Source organism: Amblyomma americanum, chromosome 6 (assembly GCF_052857255.1).
Source record: "Amblyomma americanum isolate KBUSLIRL-KWMA chromosome 6, ASM5285725v1, whole genome shotgun sequence".
NCBI classification, from domain to species: Eukaryota; Metazoa; Arthropoda; class Arachnida; order Ixodida; family Ixodidae; genus Amblyomma; species Amblyomma americanum.
In genome coordinates, this window is record NC_135502.1 from 32,073,322 (window position 1) to 32,084,905 (window position 11,584).

At 46.0% G+C, this 11,584-nt stretch overlaps 1 protein-coding gene across 4 annotated transcripts in view; it reads right to left on the reverse strand.

Annotated features, from left to right (window-relative positions):
- The window catches only part of LOC144136563 (nephrin-like), a 590,467-nt gene that overhangs the window by 566,120 nt on the left and 12,763 nt on the right, over positions 1-11,584 (reverse strand). The window lies entirely within an intron of this gene.

Genomic DNA, 11,584 nt, shown 5'->3' on the forward strand with positions numbered 1-11,584 from the left:
TTTATCACCCACAAAGCGATTCCGAGATGAAAAGAGTGAGAAAAAATACAAAAAAATACACAATTTTGATGCGAGAGGACAAACAAACAAACAAAAATGAAAAAGAAGAAACATGATGAGTCCTTGGGTTACTTTCGACCACTTGTGCAGGCCTTCCCCGCCGCGCATTCCCAAGTGTACCCGCCCAGGACGGGAGGTCGGGCGCGCAGAGGTAAAGGTTGAGAGAGAGGAAAAGGAAAGGGGACATAGAAGGGGGCGAGCTCCAGACAAACAGGGAAGCCCATCGAGAGCATGGCATGGCCACCCCCGAAAGGACGAAACAAGAGAAGAAACAGCGCTAGCAGCGCGCAGCCGTTCTGAGATCGGCAGGCTTAGGAGAGAAAAGGGCGGGAAGGGCCGACAGGCACCCCTCACCCGCCCCTCCCCTGCCCTGCCCTCTCCGGTCCTCGGTCGTTGGAGCGGACAGCAGCGCTAGTAGTAGTAGTAGTGTGTGCCGGCAATTGAGCGCAGGATGGCATGAATCCCAGAGGACAAATCGGGGCCTTCTAATGGCGCCGAACGAACGCACTCTAATTGCGGGGCGACCGGCCAAGGCTGGGCTTCGCGCCTGGGAGCTCTCCCCTTCAGTTCCTTCCTTCGGCGTCACCGCCCTCCTACATGGCCCGGTTTTCCCTTTCCCTTTTTTTCGTTCCTTTCCTTTCCCGCCTTTTTTTCGTTAGTTTTCGTGCCAAAAGATGGCCGCTTCAACTCCCGCCATATCGCAGCATGCGGGGCGAGCCGCCCACTCCTGTCACCTTCGAGCCCCGACAAAGGGAAAGAAATGAATGAAAGAAGAATACAGCGACGACAGTGGAAGCGGATGCCGGTGTGTTTGTTTGAAGTAGCTGATGAGGACGTATGCGGTGCGCATAATAGGCGTCCAGGCTCGGCAAGAGTAGTGCGGCGCGGTATTTCAATTCAACGCGAGGCTCGTGCTCGCTCGTGCTGTTTTAGCCCGTTGTGCCTCAAGACGGTGCGGGCAGGGCAATTTTTTTCTTTAGCCCATTCTAACCTATGTCTGCCATGTTCGCAAAACTTATGCGCAGGTTCCGATTTGTTCATTATTCCCTGTGTAAATGCGCCTCATGTAGATGGAGTTCCGTTGATACTTAGAGATTGAAAGAGTTTCAGCTCTTTTCGGAGGGAAGCCTTATATTTTAAAACTGCGCGATGAAAAGCAAACTGGAACATGTGTCCTCGGAAGCATAGCAACCTTAAGAATATTTCGATCCCATTCTGGACTCAGTGAGACCTCGAGATCGGCATCACAGAAAAGACACCAAGATAATAGTCATCATTCATTGCCCAGGTTACGTCTACAACATTTAAAACTCCTCTACCTTGGAGAGAAATATAGCGGCACTTCATCTAACTTTTCTTGGTTTCCGCACACTGTTAGCACTATGTTATAAGGCATCGATATCATCTTCTTCTTCGAGAGAGGAGAGCCTGTTGGAGGTTGTAATTTATCTGTACTAACACTCTTTTCCTTGCTGTTTGAAACCTCATTTAAGGGGCTGAAACTTGGCCTCGGTATCGCTAACGCTTGTAACTAGAAAGCGGAGAGCACAGCGAGCTAGAGGGCAACATTATAGATGTAACGTGAAAGGATAAGAGGATAACGGCGTGGAATAAAGTTAAAGCTGTACTTAATAGTTTTTCTAATAGTTTCGCTATGCGAAAATAAAGATGGTCTTGAATAGGACATTTTATGAGGAAAACAGGCAACCGTTGGGCTGTCAGTGTAACAGACTGAATTTAAAGGCAAGAAAGACGTAGCAGGGGACGGCAAAGAGCGAGGTGGGAAGATATAAGGAAATTTGCTGAAAAAATGGTGGCCGCAATTAGGGCACCTGACAGCTGATCAATGTGAGATCAATGGGATAGGCGTTTATTTAAATGGCTGTGGTGGTCATCACCACAATCATGATCGATGCAATCTCTATGAGGACAACCACAATGATAGCGATCCTCTTCAATCTCTGAAAACAGGCACTTTCTGCTGTGTACTGAGACGACAAACGTGACTGCGTTAGGATGCTTACTTAACACAAAAAGAAAGACAACGCCCCTTCTGTGAATATAACAACGTACAGAAAAGTATGAAATGTGCTGAGTCACACAACGTTTTTCCCTTAGCCTTTCACACTAACCTTTATCGTTTAATCGTATATCTAATCCCTGTGGAATGAAAACAGCGTAATAGAATTTTGTGCAGGTACCAAGAAGGACAATTTCTAAAGCAACTTTCTTCGGCTTTAGCAAGAGGAAGCAAATATCTGGGAATGGGTACTCAGTCTAAGAAAATAAACTTAGGATTGTGGCCCTTTTTTTAGGGCGCAAAAATATTGGCGGGTGTTACACATTCCACTCGAAAATCGCTTTGAAAACTGCAGTGAAAGGTTTATTTTCGGTTGATTAGAAAAAATTTTATTTACATATGTACACATGCCAAGGTTACCGGATACATTTGACATTTATTTTCGGTTTGCCTATTGCTAGCGACAAAACAAAACGCCGTTCCCTAGCAAAACATATTTATGGTCTCTGCTTCTATTTCGAGCGAATTATTGAGCGGCACGTCATAAACGCCAAAAAAAAAATGAAATGTGCGAGTAGTTTTATAACGACATAAGTGCCGTACCAAACTTTCAAAATACAGCAGGAAAACTGGCAAGTCTTTGTTTAACGTGCCCTCTTTTCCCATCTTCTAGTTTGTTACTTTTGTCGTGCTGCGCAAATTAACAACATCAACGGTTCTGTCTACCGCGACACTCGACTTAATGGTGTCGTCTTTTTCTTCTTCCGCTTCAGCCCTATTGAGGAAGCGGTCGCTCTTCAGCCGTTACGCGAGAAAATGGTGCTTGTTTTGGTAGGCTATATAAGGCCGCTCATGCTTAACACATCAGAATGGCACCTTCGGCTTTGGTCCAAATCTGGGCCGAGCAAAGCAAACAAGGAGCGATCGCGCAGTGAGCCTTCAGCCACTCTGAAGGATGAAGACAGCAAGGCGAGATGATGATGGACGACGAGCGGATTTAATCGGCTTGCGCCAAACACTCGGCGGCTCCTGCGGGCACAACCGCCGGATCGATGTCTCTCTTTAGCTCGCTATCTCCCGCTGCTGCTGCTGCGTAATGTGTTTACACGCGCCTCCACTGGCTGTCGCGTTTGCGCACACCTAGTTATTAACGCCTTTTCAGAGCCGGAACCAAAGAGAGTGGGGAGAGAGAGTTTGCGACATGCAGTTGTTGGGCACGCCGCCGCGTGACAGTCATGCGGCTCTGGCGGTGCGCGCTTGAACTAACCTCGACAGCTTACAGCGGTGGAGTTAAGGGTGTCACGGAGGCAAGACAGCCTCCTTCTTTGAAGTGCTGACGGGGTAGAAGGGATCAGAAAAAAAAGGAGAGTGGTTTGGGGAAACGGGGCAGGCGACACTAATTGCTGGCTAGAAACATTAGCCGCAACGAGCGCTAGTTTTAAGACAATGTTTATTAAGCATGCCTGGTGTTCTTGAGAGGGAGAACTCTCTAATAAAACCACAAAGCAGGTCCAGGAAATTTGAACCCAAGGAGAAAGAAAAGGTTGAAAGCAGTTGCCATCTTTCATCGCATGACACGGTCTTCGCTTTATGCTAGTGAAACTCGGTAAATGACATCGATGACAACATTTGCTTCTTCTTGCGTGTCAGGGTGCCCCAAGACACAATCCCTCTGCCCAACCTCGTTTTCTACTTGCAAATAAGAAAAAGGTTACGTTAGTTAAATAAAGATGCTGTTGAAACACTCATACGTCGGTGTTCTGCTTCGCATTTAACGTTAATATTTTAGTATTTCCATCGTGTTTATCGACGCCTTCATACCCGTTTAAAAACAACGAGTTAACTGCTAAGTTTAAAGCATGCCGTCGGCACCGTTCTTAAAGGAAAAGTCCGCGCTTCGAACGGCCGAGATGAAGAACAAAGCAGTTTGCAAACAGGAACGAAGCAAACACGGCGGCAGGGTGAAAGCATTGTTTGCCGGCCTTTCTCGTCCGGCGTCGCGTTCTGCCAGCAAATGAAACGTTTCAAACGAGAACGCAAACAAAGCAATCAAAGCAACTAAATCGGGGTGGAGGAGGCACGAACGTCGCCACCCAAAACCATCGTAGAGGAGGAGACGGTGGACGCGCAGGATAGTGGCTAGGGGAGGGGGTCCTTGCTCGCAAAGTGGCCAGAAAACGGGAACAGCAGGGAATGCGTCGGGATGCAGGAACCGAGCCCCGTAGAGAATACAAGCAGAAAGGAAAAGATGAGGAGAAGAAGATAAGGGGAAGTGAGGGCGATCATCTTTTGTAGCAAGGTCACGAAGCCAAGAGGAGAAGAAGCCCCGCTAGGGTCCCGCCTGACCCCAAACGAAATGGAAAAAAAGGGGGTGAACGCTAGGAAGAAGGGGTAAGAGGGAAAGGGCGGAGGGCAACTAGAGCACACAGTCGTAGGCAGGCACTTTAACGCGATAAACGGGAGAAACGTGCCCTATCGATCTCACAAATTCGCTGAACCACCTCTGCTGGGCCACTCACCCACGAAACTGCTAAGTACACAAGCGAACAACCCGAGCGCGAGAAAACAAACAAACAAGGAACAACCGCTCGTAGACGCTAGATCTGAGCGCAAGCACGCGCCTGCTCCGAGACGAGCGACGGAGGCTCGACATGTCTCAGAGCAGCGGAAGGCGTAAGGGAAAACATAACAAGACAGCAAACAAAGGGAAAAGAAACCAAACTTTGAAAACACGGCACACTGCGTGAGCAAGGCGCGCCGCTAGCTTCCGCGGAGAGACAAAAGCACAAAAACAAAGCGTCACGTCGAGAAAGGAAAACATTTACGGGCTTAAGAGGGAAATCAGGAAAGGGCCAGATAGAAGGAAATCGGGTCAGAGTTGAAAACATGTATGGAGACACTGCTTGGAGAAAAGATGGGAGCAAAGGGAGGCCTATGAGTGGCGCGCGGTCCCCACCTCGCTTTGCAAACAGCGCACAGAAAGCGAAGGAGGACTCCCTCAAGAACTGGAATGGGGGTGGAGAGGGAAGAAAGGGAGCAGAAAGGAATGAAGGAAGGACAAAACAGCAGAGCGAATTGAATTAAACTATAGCGAGGCACTTTGTGGAAACACGAACGAGATGGGGATAAGAACGCGAGAAGGCACGTAGCCGTCCTTGTAGCGGACGCACACGATGGTCCACAGAGAGAGGGACGAGGAAAGAAGTTGAGCAAAGATTAAAAGCAGACCGCCAGGACAAAGTGCAAAGACAAACAGCCTTTGACGGCCGTTTACTCTGGGTGGCGCCAATAAACCGGCCGAGCCCCTCCGGGAGAAGCGCGGTTTCTGCGAACGTCCAATAAAGAAGCCGGCGTTATAAACAGATGATAAGAGAGCTGGGAGTCCCTGCTGCGGGCTAGCACCGATACAATAGGAGGAAGCACAGTGAGCGGGAACGATATATATAAATATATAAATTAGCCCCAATTATTACGACCCGACGGGAGCAACAAGGTTGGTGGATCACATTTTGCCCAATAAATCACACAGACCATTCGCCAACTAGGAACTGGAGCAAAGGAGCGGGAAGGGCCAGGGAGCAAGGCTAACGGAGACTCGTCGCAAGTGCGTTCTCGCTGACCTTAGCGACGATCGGCCTCTGCTTTTTTTTATTTCTGAGACAGTGGATCGGTCCCGAAGATCGTCTTCCCAAGATTGATGAACTCGGAGCCAGGAAGTGGCTCAGCTGTTTTCTCCCTTCGCCCCTTTGTTACCTACCAGTCTTATCTTAAAGCACTACCGTCGCCTTGTTTTGTTTTGTTCCCAGTAGTGAAACTCCTTAGTACGCCAACGGCTGTGTCGCCGTTACGTTTCTCTTTTGCGGTCTGAGCTAATGATTTTGGAATCGATTTTGCGGTGATGCGGGTAATTCGGAATGTGGTCTATTGTTGAGACAGCGGCGTAAATTTGCTGCGTGTGCCGTGTACTATCTCTCTTGCAATAAAAATTGAAATGTGCTTCAACTTTTATATACGCAGGGTAGAAATATTGTAAGCAGTCACCATTTTAACCTTGAAATTCTTTAATGAAGATGGTGGATGCATTTTTTGCATTAAACGCCATTGCCTTGATATGAGGCCTACTGCGTGTGCCGCATGGGAGGAGCGAGGATCTTTGTTCGCGTTATCAAAGCTAGACTGACCGTCAGTTAATTTGGATGTGGTATTTGGATGAAATATATTACTGTGAAGATAAAAAAAATAGTTGTTTTCTTGCTGCTGCATTCATTTATTTTTTTTGTTACCTCCTCCTGAGGGCACCTTTGTGGTTATATAAATAAAAAATATATTCTCAACAGAACAGCGCAGAATAACTGGACAAGAGGCAAGCGCTGACTTACACTCAGTTTATTTTAAAGAAACATGGCTTATTATAACATCCTCACATCCTCAAAACACATGCGTCACAACCATATCGTTCAAGCATTCGAATATGGCAACCAAGGATTTGTAATCATAGACATTTGCAATCACATTTTTAAAATGTTCGATTCTTTCTTCGTTAGCACAACAGAGACAATGCTGATACACTTGTCGCGCAGCCTTGCTATCGAAGCTGCCTCGATTATTTCACGCACTAACTGCTCTTTGTGATTAGAAAGTGCTTTACACTCCGGAACTCAAGAACAAAAGTTTTTGAGGGGCAGTCCCTGCAATAAATTCATAGGTTGCTTCAAGATTCCTCGAAATTTGTTTTGTGCTTTAGTAGTCTTTCGTTCATGCACCTGTCAAACTGTCCTATGCATTTTTTCCCACCAGTCACTCGCACTGTGCGAAAGAATACATAGGACAGACTATGAGTAGCACACTAATGAAGTTAAATATGAGCCAACTAAGCACATTTGCAGCTTTACTTATGTTCTTTGTAGCCAGCTGACGTGTTATGGTCTCAAATATCGATTTAAATATAGCAACCCATAAGTGGTGCCTTTAATTTTCCTCTGCGGATACTGATGGTAAGCATGCAGTTGCAGAAGTTACCAGCTAATGAACAACATTTTGAGCCTAATTTCCAGCACAAAAACAAGAAGCAGATAGCGCGAACCGCAGTCGTTATCTTTTGCGCTCCAGATCGACATGTTCTGGCGTTCAGAAATTTCATAAGGGATTCAATCCCTTCCAATCCCATATTATGCAAGGAACGGAAGAAAATACAATAAACAATGTTCGAAAATTGCAAAGTAAGGCTTATCTTTTGTTCCTTTGTTTCTTATTCATTTTTTATCGTCCTGCTTTTTTTTTCTCCGTCTCAGCTTTTCTTCAGCCTAGGTCTGCGCGCCCTCTCGTCTTGACAATGGCCCGCGGGTATGGGGCTCATTTTTCCCCGGTGGGACATGACGCGCTCGATTTTTTTTTGTCCCGAAGAAAATGTCATTGGCTACGCTTTTTTTTATCTCTTGCTATCCGCATTTCTTGCTCCTCCTTTCTCTTGGCAGTAATCACTTTTCTGCCGGCAATTTTATTCCGACTTCGGAGCTCGGAGATGTTGAAAAACAGCCACCCGTCACCTTTCACGCATCGAGCCCGGGCGGCACCTTGGTCCTTTGTTCCGCCCCCTCTTCCCTCCCGCCCCATTTTCCTTCTGTCTCCTCTCTCTGGCGCGAGGTTATAGATTCAATCCTTATAACATTTGGCGCCCGGCGCGTCTCCTGCATTCGAGAGCGACAGCGCCGCCCGACGTCAGAACGCATAAAGTAATTACGCGTTCCCAGGAAACTTCGCGCCCATTCACTCAATAGGGAGCGCGCGAGGCGCGACAATTTTGTTTCTTTCCGTTCCCATTCTAATCTGCCCTCTCCCTCGCTCCTTAACGGCACGAGCTTCGAGATGAGGAAGGAAACAAAAGAGTCAGTGCGGCGCTAATATGGTCAAATAAAGAGACAAAAAGGGCAACACGCAAGTCGCGCGAGGAAGAGGGCATATAGTGTGGAACTGAGAAGGGCGAAAGTTACCGGAAAGAAAGAAAAAAGCTGTGAAAAGGAGAAATCCCTTAACGGGAAGGCAAATCCCCCTCTGCTATAAACGTGCAGGACACGATCGTAAAAGCTGCTCCGTAATAAGCTGTCACACACACTGCGCGACACTGTTTTCCGACGGGGCGCATTTGAAAGAAGCCTCGAATCAGGAAGCGAATGAAAGGGAGATAGAGACAGAAAGAGCGTGTGTGCGTGTGTGTTTGTGTGCGAGCAGGGAATGAGCGACGGAAGGAAGAAGGAAAAAGTCAAGAAGAATTTTTTAGCGAACCCCCTATAATGACACCTTTGAGAGCAAAAGTAAGATTGGAATGTTCCGGCATAGGAGTGCGTTTCAATAAGACAGACATCGAAAACGCTGATGAGTGTCGCGAGCGGAAAGAAGAAAGAACAAAAAAGCGGAGATACAGAAGAAAAAATGACTTGCCGAGCGAGCGTGCGAGATGAACGCTTAAAAAAATGTCACACGCAAAAAAAAAGATAAATCAAATAAGGCAAAGACGACCACCCACACAGTGTGACCGAATTCAATTTATCCTAATACTAGCCGTCCATAACTGTTTCGTTATCTTTTCGCTTACACTGTTCGATGAGAAAGGACACGTATGCGCCTGCGACAGTCACACGGCTCGCCGTCATGAGCGTACGACAAAGCTCACGCCAGCGTAAACTGGAAGGCAGATAAGAAAACGATAAGCCAGAGGAGAGGAAAGATAAAAGTAGTGGCAAGCGGGGTGATAGAAAGCTTCGTCCACACCAAGCCGGACTCCAGAAAGGCGTGTGCGTGCCAGCGTGTATGAGTAACGTAAAAAAAATGGAAATAAAATAGAGTTGATGGGAATGAAAACTTTATCAACTAATGTAATGAATAGATTCAACCCAAGCGCAGCCTATGCTGACACAAAGATACCAGTTCTGTACGCCTGGCGCTACGTTTCTGTTAAGCAAAAAGAGGAAAAGGAAGCAGATTATTGCAAAATAGAATGACCAGAATAACACCCCATGAAGAAGGAACTACTACAGACAGCCATCTGCGCTGGGAGCCTCGGATGAAAATGATGAAATGGAAGGGGAGGGAAATTTGTTTGAGGAGAAGAGACAGTGGGAGGTGCCGAGCTTTACTGTGTGTGCGCAGCTTAGTTTATATTTATTTATGTATGTTTAGTGGGAGCGCTGGCATAGCGTCTGTAGGGGATATGTATGCCCTAAGGCGGGTTGCTGAACTGGGTGATGGGCCCGCACTGCTGAGTGCGCGGTTCTTTTCGATGACGGCTCAACGCTACTCGCAAATATAGGCTATATTCATCGAATGGGGCCCTGCGTGACGGGCTTGCCACGTCTGCTGAAAACTAGAAATTGCGCCAAAAGCGACGCCCTAGGCAACGGCATTATTCTGCCAACGTTGCTCTTTGTTTTCGAACGTGTTTCTCCTTTTAATTTGCTCTCTACTTTTACTTTATTTATGATTTTGTTTCCCGTTGAACCCTTTTACAAACCAACAGGGTGCGTGCGATGAGATGAGAAACATGTCATTAGGGATATGAGTTGGCAGCGGAAGGCAGGCACGGACCCGTAGAATTTAAAGCGAAGCTTTGAGAATGTCTTGGGCAATGTTTTCTTTGCTTCTATCATTTCCAGGCGCTAGCGCGTGTTAAGAAATTTGTTTCGTGTCCGATGAATCATTACTCCTGATGAAATAGCATGACAGCTTCTAGACAATGGTTTCAAAGACGCGGCTACCACTAGAGGCAGACCTATTAAAAACGTGAATGTGAAAGGAAGGACAAAAACGTATTACATCACAAGTTTTATCATATATGCTAATTTAACCACACAGCGGTGAATTCTTTCATATTGCATCTGAGTGTATAAATTCATAATGCCTTCGCAGCTTCATTAAAAACACATACAATTTTCTATGCATTCTTTTGTTTAAAGAGCGTGCGTACAGAGTGTGCATGTCATTTGAGAGTCAGTCACACTTGTTATAATTACTGCAACAACCAGCTTAGTGTTTTCAGCGCGTTTTTCACCGAAAATCAGAAAACGAAGGAAAGCAAATTGAAGAAATTCAAGTTATAATGTATTGTGAAAGCGAGGTTTAAATAAAAAAAAAATCATCCTCGAACCGGGGACAGCGATCCGCGAAATGGAAAGCTCCGTGCTAGAAAAAAAAATTAGCAGCCAAAGCCATGCCTTAGTGAAGAGCTCCGCAGCACTTTAAATATATGCTCACACCAAATATGTGCGTAGGAGTTTCCAATGAAAAAAAAAATATAAGCAACTTGAGGTACCTTGACAGCAGTTTGCTCACAAAAAGAAGCAGAGGCAAAAAGCCCGAGGAAAAGAAACGCTACGAAACAACTCAGTCATTACGAAAAGAAAAAGAGAACTAAGAAAATGTGAAAATGCCTAAAAGGCGCAGTCGAATTTCATACAGTCCGATGCATCACATGTGCCTTTTCAGCTTATTAGACTGCCTGGAGCTTTATTAATCCACCCTGAAATGGTCCGCACCACTGATCTTTGCTCGGAGGCAGGAATAAATAGATCAGATGATAATGAGCAAGATCTGAAGTCAATGGCCGTCGGTCGCATATATTGCTTATCGTGTAGCTTTTTTTAGTACGCTAGTTGACAGTATTCATATATCTTGCCGCTTCTGGTATTATGTGCGACCAACAATAAAAAGTTCCTGCTGTGCTAATAGCCGCCGCTCATGCAACGAGAAGACTTGTTCCAATGCGGCTCGAACATTAACATTCACAAAAACTTCGGTTAGAGAAAAAAAGAATAAATAATATAATGGCCTTCTTGCATACACGGGAGCCGACATTTATTTTCGGGTCTTGGCTCTCTACATGTTCTCTTTCATTTAAATCTTCCAGACGAAATCACTTTCGGTTGAGTGCATTTCTAGAAAACTGCTATTATACGTGGCAGGTAACTATCGGCGCTTTATTTAACGTACCTCGTTGCTTTACAACGAGTAACAAATTTCTTTAATTTGTGAATGTGTAGAACGCAGAGAGAGTATATGAAAACACAAGCCACCGGGACTGGTTACAGATACGACACTTTATCGTATCTCGAGTGCCTTCAAGACCACCGCAACTGGAGGCGCGACCACACTGAATGCGCTCCCCAGTTGCTATCTGCAAGCAGCCAATACAAACGCCAACGACGTACCCGTTGCGATGCGCTAGGTCTACGTTTGTGCGTGCAAATAAACGAAGCTTGTTCTTCTGTACTGCGCTCTGCGCTGATTTTAAGTTTCTGTGTTTTGCACTATTTAATCGCTGGTTTTGACAATACGTAGGGTAGCTTTTCACCTCACTGCGAAATATGTTAGACTGTACTCTAGGTATAACAGTACCTCTTGCTGCGGCTAGTTGGTGGGACATTGTCTAAGAAAGGTAGAAACAGTCCTAAATTTGACACAAACCAAATTTTGTCAAATTTAGCGTTCTTTTTACCTTTGTTTGGCAATGTA